Below are 12676 nucleotides of genomic sequence, written 5' to 3' on the forward strand. Positions count from 1 at the left end.
ATACCTTTCAAGAAAGGACAGATAAATCTTAAAACCCTGTAACTTTTCAAACCATCTTAATAGAAAAAAATAAGAAACACTGTCAATGTTCAAATAAATATTTGCTATTTTGGTAAACTTCAGAGAACAGGGCATGCCCATAATAGGGACTATCGTGCGCAAAATAGATGCGAGGCATAGATTACGTTTAAGCGGACTAAACTTGATAACTTCCCTTCATTTGTACATATGAATCTTTTTACTGGATGGTGATTGTATAAAACATTACCTCCTGCAAGAGCGAGAAGGCAGAAGGCAAACAACTCCAGGGTATATGAAGAGAGGATCTGGGCGAAATCATCGCACTAGTGCTTCATGCATACTCCTTTTCAAAGAGAAGCTTGACTCTCACGTCCACCAATAGAGCATGACAGAAAATCAACAAGCAGCACTACATTAAACAGAGAGGTGATGGCTGCATATGATTCCAAGGAAAATTATATCCACACAATTGCTGAACTGAATGAACAACCTGTCTGCAGTTTGATCGCTGACTTGACAATCTCTTCCTTCTTGGCCATCTCTGTGACGCATAGGATCTGCATGGTCAGAGATGCGTCATAAAAAGAGTACATACGATCCACTCGCTTTAGCCCTGGAAAATGACGAAATCTCTGAAATCCTCCACGACTGTATACTCCAAACCTTTGCTGGTGTCTCGCCCCTAGTTCTGGTCACGGTCTCCGGCGCCGGCGCCAACATCGGCATCTTGGCCTCATTGCAGTCACAGTTGTCGGTGCGATGCTCCATCCTTGGCTGCTGTAGAATTTAATGAATTGCATGAAAAAAGTTGAGGGAATAAATTACATGTAATTTGAATTAGTAGAGACAGATAAATACGGATGGAACTGATGGGGAGCAATATAATGGACTGATTAAGGTCATGCACTGTAATGGATTGATGGGAAACAGAAGAAGCGTGTGCTAATTTTCCATCTCTCTGATTTTTTTAAAGAATAACACATAGCTTCTGGTGTGGCGAACCTGAAGGAGCTCAGCTCACGCAAGACACCAACACGTGCAGGGTCTCACGAAAAGAGGCATAGGTCGCGGCAGAGCTTGGCCTGAGTGGAGGTGAAGACGATAACAACTCGTCGATTCATTGGAAGAAAACCAGTGGCGTGAGAACGGACACGCAGCGGATACAATTACGAACCCGCGCTGGCAAAATGATGAACTTAGAAGATCGTCTAAGTTCCTTCGTACCAGTGCATGGGAGTGGTTCAGCCAGACACAAACGCAATCCGACCAAGTGCTCAAGTCAATCCCCAGTTGCAGCCCCCACGTCTGCACGCATGGACAGAGCAGTCGTTGTAACGAGCAGCTGCGCCCGTTCGGCGACGACACAGCCAACGCTGTACACGCGACCTGAACCAGCGAAAAGCCTCCTCGATAGCTTGCTGCCATCGATGACACCTCGTGGAGAAATAGGGCATTACCGAGTGTGAAACCATGCGGCAGTACAAGATTGCACAAAGAGATGGAGAGCACTTGCATACCAATCAAAGATGCAAAAAAACGGAGTAGGAGTATACCTCAGGGTGTGGAAGTGGAAGGCCATGTTGACGTGCTTGTCCGCAATCCGCATCCCTTCCTTACGCTCGTCCTCGTCCTCGCCGACCCCTGTTTGCAGCGGGCGCGCTGCCGGCAGCATGGCGTCTCGTCCTCCCGGCGCCGCTGTGCGTTGAAGCCCTTGGATCTTTTGCCCCATTTTACTTGGGCATTAGATGATTTGCCCCATTTTACATAGGATTAGATCATTTGCCTCACTTTTCATCTTTCTTTTGATGATTTGCCCTTTTCAATTACTGTAATCATTTTTGATTTTGTATCCCTTTTTTCTCCATGTGAAAAGACACAATTGCCCCTGTGGCTAATTTACAATTTGACACTGTACAAATCTTTTTTCTTTACAAGCCTGTATCCAACCGAAGCAACTAATTAACAGGGAACAAATCACATTACTTTCTTTACATGGCTTTACCCAACGGAACCAACTACTAACAAATCATAGATTGATTTTTTGTGTCGTGGTGTTCATGGCTAGTGGAGAGGCGGATCCACCGCCGGCCCCCAAGCCATCAACTCCGACGACCCCTGCACACCGAGGCTTCACACAGATGACAACTGAGACGATCCCACAGACTGCCGGACAGGGAGGCGACTGTTGCGTCCATGGATCACCACGATCTGCTCCAGATTGGTCAGTATATTATCTCCCCTTCCTCCCACCCCACGCCAAACACACACAGTGCCACACGGATCCAGGGTTTGAACCTCTTGGCATCTCCTCGCTAGGCAGCCCCTAACGCTGCTACACTTGTAGTAACCCTGCAACTGCAACAATATGATGGAGACATAATTATCAGGATTCAGGAGTATAAAGTTCTGAAATTATCCAAATCTTTAAACCATGTGGATGAATACTTCTACGAGGATCATGAATCCAATGACATGGGCATACACTTAGTTTTACTGGAAAATGAATATTAAACAATTTGTTACTTGTTTCCTAACATACCAAAATGACAGTTAGATGATGCCCTTATGTCCCCTCCATAACTGAAAATCTTTTGTTCTCCATGTAGGTCTCGGCCGGTGGCTAGCAATGATACATATGTATCAACTATGGAAGGAAGTGTTGATTGGTCCAAGATTGAGATAGCACCAATGAATGATGAAGAAATTGATGTTCCTATAACAGAAGAGAACATGTGCTCGGTGCTTGGCATCAATGATGAACCTGAGCATCGGAAAATTGTATCTGAAGCAGCTATGAAAACCTGCATTGCAGATGTTGATGCATGTGTGGCTGATATTGATGAGGATTTACTTGCTGATGCGGCTCTTCCTGTGCCTGACCATATGCCTGAAGAGGATCACTTTTGGTATGATAAGGAACATCCTGTGATAGAGGAAGGATCTTTGTTTCGTTCAATGAACGAGTTTAGGATGCTCATGAGAACATTTGCTATTAGAGGCAAGTTTGACATCAAGACCAAGGATAGTGACACTACTAGATTTGTGGGTCACTGTAAAGGAAATGCATGTCCTTGGAGAATAACTGCTAGGACAATAGAAGATGGAAAAACAGTCAGGGTACAAACTTATCTAACATGAATCATCTTTTATGTTAAAACTATCTTTTATAAATTACTTGCAACAAATGGTTGGTATTGTGTTTTCTGCAGGTAAACAAGATAGTAAAGCCTCATAAGTGTTCATCAACCACTGCAGTGATTACAAGCATGGCAGACCAAGCATGGGTGGCAGAAAAGGCAATGGGGTATCTTCAAACTGAACCAAACATTGGTGCCAGCGAGCTCCGAAAAAAGCTATAGGCCGAATACAAATGTACTATTAGGTATCATACTGTTGACAAGGGAAAAGAAAGGTCCAAGAATAGTTTATATGGGACCTGGGGAAAAAGCTTTCAGTCATTATTGAATTTCAAAGCTGAGATTGATAAAAGATCTCCTGGTAGCATTGTCGAGGTTGATGTCAAGAGGGAAGGAGGTGAAGTGCATTTCCGCAGATTTTTTATGGCACTTAAGCCGTGCATTGATGGCTTCTTGGCTGGTTGTAGACCATATGTCAGTATAGACTCCACATTTTTGACTGGAAAGTGGAATGGTCAATTAGCAGCATGTACAGCACTAGATGGACAAAATTGGATGTTTCCTTTAGCATTTGGTTTCTTTGGTACGGAGACCGAGGGTAACTGGATTTGGTTTATGCAACAACTGTATAGGGCAATAGGACATCTTCAAACTCTAGCTATTTGTACTGATGCATGCAAAGGGTTGGAGAATGCAGTTAAAATTGTGTTTCCTCGAGCTGAGCAAAGGGAATGCTTTAGGCATCTAATGGCAAACTTCAAAAAGAAATTTCACGGAGATGTTTTTGGTCGCATGTGGCCAGCAGCCAAGGCTTATCGTCTGGAAACATTTAATTATCATATGGGCAAGATATTTGAAGCTGAACCTGCAGTGAGTACCTACTTATGTACCTATCATAACTTAAAGTGGATGAGATGTGACTTCAACACAGAAATAAAATGTGATTACATTCACAACAATCTAGCTGAGTGCTTCAATAGCTGGATCAAAGGAACAAAGGAGCTGCCCATGGATGAGCTAGCCGATGCAATAAGAGAGAAAATTATGATACTTGTTTATAGAAGGAGAAGGATTGGGAAAATGCTCCAGGGAGAGATATTGCCTGCTATCATTCAACAAATAAATAATAGAACTAGGCAACTTGACCATTTGGTTGTTGGAAGATCAACCGGAGAAAGTTGTGAGGTCAAGGACACTAGCAAGAATAATCTTAGGCATGTTATGAAGATAGGCAGCCGTGAGTGCACCTGCCTAGAATGGCAACACACTGGAAAGCCATGTGAGCATGCACTTGCATTCCTTATAGAGACGGCAGATGTGAACTTTCAACCATATGTACATGAGTACTACTCCGTGAGTAGGTTTCGGGCTGCCTATGCTGGAGAGATTGAACCAATCACGGACAAGTCTCAATGGCCTCATGTTAATCTAGATTTTGAGATGGTGCCACCGGATTTAAAGAGCTCCGTTGGGAGACGGAGGAAGCAGAGAATCAAAAGTTGCCTTGAAGACGGTGGTGGCAGCAAACGGAAGAAAAAAGATGATAATGGCAAAACAAATGACCAAGAAGGAGGTGACAAAGAGAAGGAAAAGGAAAAGAAGAGATTTGGCAGCAGAAATAGGTGCAAAGAATGTGGGATATTGGGGCACAGGAAAGCAACTTGCAAAAAAAATGAAGCTAAAGAGAGGTAACCCATGCACTAGTATCTCCTTTATATTAGTATCAAATTAGTACTATTATACCATTTCTAACATCCGGTGTGACTGAACTTTCTAGTGATGTGTCTGCTCGCGAGCTCGCTCCAGTTGTTGTTGCGACACCTACACACACAACAACAATCACACTGCCTCCCAGCCTTCATAACAGCCCTGGGCCTATCACAAGAAGGTACCTACTATATTTGTCATAAGCACATTTGATTCATGCAAAAGAAAAATCCTACTTTTATAACATTGGTGTGTAAACTGTAAACATGCAGGAGGCTTGCTATGGCCATAGCTGGAGACGATGCATCACAGCCATGTGGGACAAGTACTGTTAATTCTACAGCATCACCTACTTCTCACTTCCCTTCACGCTCTATGGCATGCAAGAAAAAATTGTCCCCGAAGAGGAAGAAGCTCTCATTTTAGTGCATTCAATTCTATTTTAAATTCGTAGAGGTGTTGAAATTTGTCAATTTCAAAGATATTGGCTCGAAAAAAAAATACTTTTTTGCTTGATGTAAACTCGGATTAATTTATCATGTCGCTTGAACCAAGCAAACCTTTTTGTGGCATCAGTTCGTAATTTCGGTGTGATATATTCTCTCAATTCCATGTGCTAAGTGAACATATGTTGTCAGTCTATTTTTTTTCCTATGAAGATGTTATATGCTGTCAATTTCCAACGAAATGCATATGCCAGGATGCACATCATATATATAGATCTCTGACCAGTGACTAAAGTAGATCTAGCAAAAGATTAAGCATATATATTTTGAGTGTGATACAATTAAAGTATGAAGCATCTGGAGGAGATAACTAAACAAAGCATTTTATATAATGTACCCAGCTCCATGATTGAAGCAGTATCAGCTGCTAGGGTAATTAGTACTATCAACACTGTCGTCCAGCCATAGCTATTACCGACCAACGAGCTGACACACAACAAAACTGTAAATCCATTAATCATTGGAAGAAGGTAGTTTTTACCAGCAACGAGCGCACCATCTGCCGAGCTGCAGCTGGAGCTGGAGCGGGAGCCGCCGCGGCGGGCCGCCGAGCTGCAACGGGAGCCGCCGCCCCGGGCCGAGGAGCTGCGGCGGGAGCCACGGAACCCGCTGGTCCGCCGAGCTGCGGCGTGAGCCCCGGGAATCGCCAGTCCGCCGAGCTGCGGCCGGAGCCGCCGCCCCAGCCGAGGAGCCGCAGTGGGAGCCCCGGGAGCCGCCGGCACCGGCCGACCATCTGCGGGAGCTGCTGCGCCGGGCTGCTGCTGCCAAGATCGGGGCCAAGGTGCCGTGGTCGGCCTCCTCTGGTATGAGTAAAGAAGAACAGAGGAAATGCGTTGAACTGGGGAACAGCGAGCTCGTCGATGCAACTTAGTGTCAGTCCAACAGCGGTGTCAAATTGTAAATTAGCCAAAGGGGCAATTGTGTCTTTTCGCATGGAGAAAAAAGGGATACAAAATCGAAAATGATTACAGTAATTGAAAAGGGCAAATCAGCAAAAGAAAAATGAAAAGGGGGCAAATGATTTAATCCTATGTAAAATGGGGCAAATCATCTAATGCCCAAATAAAATGGGGCAAAAGATCCAATTAAGGGGCGGCGTATGGCCGTACCAACCTCTATGGCGGCCGAGGTGTGCGTTCCCATGTCGTGCTCCTTGCATCAGGGGCGGCGTGGTATTTGATTATGAGAGAAGGAGCAGCTGCAGGGAACCCTAACGAGCACGAGAGGATTAGGTGAGAATCGTGGAGATCTCTCAGCGCCGACATCTGTCACGGTGTGAGGTTACGAATGACAAGGAAAGTTCTGATTTGCATAGAAGGGTCCGTCAATTTTGGTATGTTGGAAAAAAACAAGGAAAAGACCAGCTGGGAGGTGGGTTTTCGCTGAAAAAATAGGATCCGGTTTGCCTGCTCCCTTTCCATGCTCTCATCCATGCTCCCACTTCATCCTACAGCTGTTCTTTTCCCTTTTTCTTTTCTAATCTAATCATCTCCCCCCTCCCTCCCCTGATTTTCAGGGGGTGGGGCTGGGCCTTATTTTTTTCCAATCAAATCAAGCCACGTATGCGGGAGCACGGATGGGAGCATGGGAAGGGAGCAGGCAAGTCTCGTCCGAAAAAATAGGCGGAGGAGGTGCGCTTCCGCTGAAAAAATCTGTGCGCGAGGCTGGCGACTTCTATCGATGGATTGGGGTAGGAACGAACGAACGGACAATGTACGGACTGCTCCACTAGGAGTAGAGATTGTTTTGTTTCCTCTGCGCATCGAGTGTACGTTCAAATTAATGAAAATACAAGGTTTTGTTTCTCTTAAAAAAAGCTATACTACTGCTCTGATCTTTTGAATTATTTAAAATATTTTATGTAATTGCAAAAATGATTTCAATAATTTTAAGATATAAAAAATCGAAATTATTATTTTTGGTGCAATTTTGTTAAACAACTGATTCCATTTCTCATAAAAAAATCAATCATTACAGATAACTAATTTCAAATATTGGGCCAAGTGGATGTAATGGAAGGAATGATTTCAATCAGTTAAAAACATGATATTTGCAACAAGTTTCGCAAATTGTAAAAATGACTGAAGTTATTTTGTATGGATTGAGTGAAAGGAGTCTTTCAAAATATGATATTTGCAAATTGCTAATTTCAGGGTATGTAACTGGAATTCATGAAATATATTTCAAAAATAGCAAATTCCAATTCCAAATATAATTTACAAATGCTATTTTAAAAATATGCAACTTCACAAAGATTAATTATCAATTTTAATGAAATAAGCAGCTTCACTGTGAAATATAACTGAAACCAAAATGCCACTAAATTTTAACCATTTAAAGCAAATGATTTCAATAATTAAAAAACTACTTTCATTATTTTTCTAAAACGGGTATCACTCATTCTAAGAAACTGATTATAGTAATTGTGAAAACCAATTTCATTTATTTCAAAAAATAGATTTCATTTTTTCAAACTTTAATGAAACGAGTCCTTCGATACATGATATTTGCAAAATGCTCATTTCAGTGTTTGCAGCTGATACTCGTGAAATATATTTTACCAATATCAAATTTCAGTTTCACGTATAATTCACAATGCTATTTTTACACACTGAAATATACGGCTTCGCAAAATATAATTATCAATTTCAATGAAATAAGCAACTATTTTTTGCAGGAAATCTTCCGATTTATTCATCTTCAATCATGACAGTACAACGAACACTAGAAATAAACAACTTCAGTGTAAAATATAGTTGGAATTGAGATATGGTTGAAAATTGAAACTAGTCAAAATATATCCAAGATTGGTCTTGATTCAAGGATCTCATTCTTGTGGACCTGAATTCAAATAAATAAATAAATATATATATATATATATATATATATATATATATATATATATATATATATATATTGTTCCAAAATGAAAATTCGATTTAAATTTATGAGCAATACAAAATGCGAGATTGAAAATAAAAGGCAAGTTCTATGTTTGGAGAAAGAGAAGGACGAGATGTGCAGGCAGCCATCACCCATCCGTCCAGTGTCGTATCAAACCCATTAAGCTACGGGAGATTGGCGGCCAACGAGCATGGCCACGTGGCGCGTGCTGGTTGGCTATGAAATTGAGAAACTTTTTAATTTTTCTTTGGAAGATGAAATTGTGACCTTTTTCCTTTTGAGAAAAGTTTTTCTGGAGACTATTTTTAAAAGATGGAAGTACGTGGAGTATTTGATCCCGAGCTCATATGCTCTCACATGAACAGTAAAATCGAAAAAAATAGTAAAAAGTTCAAAAAAATATGAAGATCTTTTGTGTTGAACATTGATAAATTTTCTAACTGCATGCAGAATTTCAGGTTGAAATGACTTTCGTGAAGGTCTGGGCAAAAAAAAATCGATCGTCCAAAAAAACTACTTTTGGAAGCATTTTGGACGTCGATTTTGTTATTTTTGCCCAGACATCCACGAATGTCATTTCGACCTGAAATTTTGCACGCAATTAGATCATTCATCAATGTTCATCACAATGAAAATTTAGATTTTTTTAATTTGTTTACTATTTTTTATTTTACTGTTCATGCGGGAGCATATGAGCTCGGGATCATAAGAGCACTTTCGGTCTTTTGTTTCTTTTTCATTTTAAGAATGTTTTTTATGCTTTTCCTTTTTGAGATGGATACGATGTTCACGTGTTGTGACAAAGTTTTCTTTTTAATTTTGGGATGAAGTTGAGGTTTTTTCTTTGAGAGGGAGAAATACACTCACAGCTTCCTCCCAAGAGGCCCGCAATGGCAGGCCTCAACCACTAGTCACAATGTATATTGCAGCAAACTGATCGGCATAGCATCAATTACTAATCCTATATACTTAAGAAGTTCACCCCCACTACTTGATTTATCTCAACATGCAACATAGCCACGTCAGCATCCAATCACAGGCATCCACGTCACCCCTAAACAGTCCCACGCAGCCCACCTCCTGAGGTTATTTCTTATTTTTCCTGTAAAGAAAAAGCAAAATCCCCCAGCGGCCAAGCCCCACGCCCCTGGTCCCCTCGCGATTTCCTGCCGCCGCCAGCCTCCCTTGCCTCTGATCCGCTCCGGATCATCCTGACGGCGGCGCCGGCGCTCTTGATGCGGCCCGGCCATCACGGCAGCGGCGCTCCGGCGCGGGCCGACCATCCCATCGCGCGCCCCAGTTCCTGCAAAGCACCTCCTCATCCCCTTCCCCCGCTCCGGATCCTCCTCACGGCGGCGGCGCTCCGGACGCGGACGCGGCCACCCCATCGCCCGCCCAGTTGATTCGACCATCACCGTCGCCACCTCCTCCCCTCGCCTCCTCGCCGCCGTCGCCATGGCCATTGCCCCCGAGCAGCACCTGTCCGATGGAGCATCCCCGAGCAGCGCCTGTCCAATGGCTCGGGAAGGAGTACTCCCGTCTACCACCGGTCCCTCCCCTGCCCTCCTGCCGCCGCCATGGCCATGGCCTGACGGGAGCTCGCCTTCCCCTCCATGGCCAACCTCCGGTGAAGAAGCTCGCCGTGCCTACCAACGCCCCAGTTCCGGTGAGCATGTCTTCCCCTTATTGTAGATTGGGATTGGGCTGGTTTGTTGTTCATCTGATTTTTAGTGCTTCCATTCACTTCCGAGGTGGGTTGCTCCGAGTTGCTTAGTAGCTTACCTTCAATCGTTGGGTCAACGCATCTGCAGATGAAGGTACTATCCTACTGTTTTTTTCGTTTGCTAACTCCAACCTACATAGCCCACTGCTTCAAACCATTTGCAGCCCAATGCTCCAAATGGCCCACACTAAAAATAAGAAAAAACCATTCTGCACTAAAAATAAGAAAAAACCATTCTGCTGTAGGTAATTGATGGTTGACGCTCCACTTCCTCTCCCCATGATCTGCACAAGAAACTGAACAAATTGATGATTGATGCTTCACTTACTCTCCCCACGATCTGCAGAAGAAACTGAAGAAATCCCCTTTAAAGTCTGCCCCACCTCAGCTCATCCTTTTCACATCATCTTCCAGCATGGGTGGACGTCTCCCATAGGGTGTTCATAGTGCTTCCACTGGTGAGCAACTCTCTCCTCTCTCCATGCCATTCCCTCTTGACATATTGTTGATTGAGTCACAAATTTGGACTTTTCAGGTGCTACTCAGTTCAATCATCTTGGTTATTCTTCCTTTGCTACATGCCCACGTGCCTCACGTTTACACCTCCTACTGGTATACAATGTTCCCACCCAGTGCTACTCCTAAAATTTGGTATCTTTCCCTATTCTGGATTTTCATTGATATGCAATTTTTTTAACTTGATTCAATGCATAGCCTTGCATTTTAATTCCTTGCCTATTATGGATTTTAGTTTGCTTCATCCAAGTAGTTTGCTTCACTCAAATTGAATTAAGTTTTGCTTGATTCAACATGTACCCTTACATTTCAATTCTCATGTGGAACAATTAAACAAAAGTGTCTTCCATTTTGCCCTGCATTCAACTATTCCCATTCCCGTGGGTTTCTTAGGGTTGTCGACATGGATAGCGCAGAAAGTTCTTCGCGTTATTCAGGTGGGCATGGGGTTGGTCATACACGAGGAGTTCCACGTGGACGTGGACGTGGATGTGGACGTGGACGGGCACGCCGTCCATCAGTACCTGATTCCACTCCTCGATCAAACTCACATGTTGCCACCGAGAACCGTCGTAGGCGTTTGGATGTAATCACTAGAAACAGGAGCCGAGGAAATGAAGCATCGACCACATCGATGTCAGACACACATAATCAGATATTTGCCCATAAACGTAAGCTTTTGCCTAAATTAATCCCTGTTCATGTGTCCAAGTTCAGTGATCATTTACGTTTACAAAAAAACCCTCTCTTTGTGCCTCATCTTTCAGGAACTATATTTGAACCCTTAACTCTTGGAGGCCCCCAGTGTTCTTGCCAACATTGTGGTGCTCTCTTTTGGTATGACGAGCGTGTACGCAGAGAAAGACATACTCAAAATCCAACATATAATTTGTGCTGCAAAGGAGGAAAAGTTTCCCTCCAGCCATATGATCCTCCTCCTCAACCTCTATTGGATTTACTCACTTCACATAATAGTTCACTCTCAAGCCACTTCTTTCATCATATTCGTCAGTACAATACCATGTTTGCCATGACTTCAATGGGAGCTAAAATTGATGAGTCCATAAATGATGGCCGAGGCCCATACGTTTTCAAGATCAGTGGCCAAGTCTGCCACCGTGTTGGTTCAATGAGACCATCTAGAGGAAAGAGACCAGAATATGCACAATTATACATATTTGATACAGAGTGTGAGGTTTCAAATAGAATAAATGTTGCCTCATCTTCGCGCACCGGTTCATCTTCGCGCACAACTTCATCTTCGCGCATTGCTTCATCTACACGCACTTTGTTCCAAGCTAATGAAGGCATTGTTCAGTCCCTCATAACAATGTTGAACACACATAATCCCATTGTGAAACTATTTAGAACAGCAAGTCAAAGATTACATGGCAATGATTCTGACCATTTATACATCAGAATATATGGCAAACCTGATGCCCATGGAGATATCTATAGTGCTCCACTTGCATCCGAAGTTGTTGGATTAGTGGTTGGAGATTTAGGGTCTTCTAATGTTGGACGGAACATTATAATAGAAGATCATTCATCACGGTTACAACAGATCAATGAAAAACACTGCAAGTTTATGTCCATGCAATATCCTCTTTTATTTCCATATGGTGAGGATGGTTATCATGATGAGCTTATGTGCCTTCCAGTGTCAAATGCATCAAATCAACGCCAAAAAGTCACAATGCTAGAATACTATGCATATAGGTTACATGATAGGCCAAATGACTTCAACACTCCATTACGATGCAAAAGGTTAACACAGGCTTACTTTGTGGATGGCTATTGTTCTGTTGAAACCTTTCGTATTGCATTCTACCGCAAGCCTAGCTTTCAACGGAAATACAGATCATCATCATTCAGTTGTTTAGCAAATTCTGTGTCAAAGGGTATTACATCAGGTTCTTCTGTTGGCCAAAGGATTATATTACCTTCCTCATTTACTGGAGGCCCTCGCTACTTATACCAAAACTACCAAGACTCCATTGCTATTTGTAGAAAATATGGTTGCCCAGATCTGTTTGTCACGTTCACATCAAATGCTGCTTGGCCTGAAATTACAGAGGCTCTATCATCCATTCCTGGTCAAGAACCATCTGACCGTCCAGATATTGTCAACCGGGTATTCAAAATGAAGCTTCATATTCTAA

The sequence above is a fragment of the Triticum aestivum genome, chromosome 1A (assembly GCF_018294505.1).
Source record: "Triticum aestivum cultivar Chinese Spring chromosome 1A, IWGSC CS RefSeq v2.1, whole genome shotgun sequence".
Classification (NCBI taxonomy): Eukaryota; Viridiplantae; Streptophyta; class Magnoliopsida; order Poales; family Poaceae; genus Triticum; species Triticum aestivum.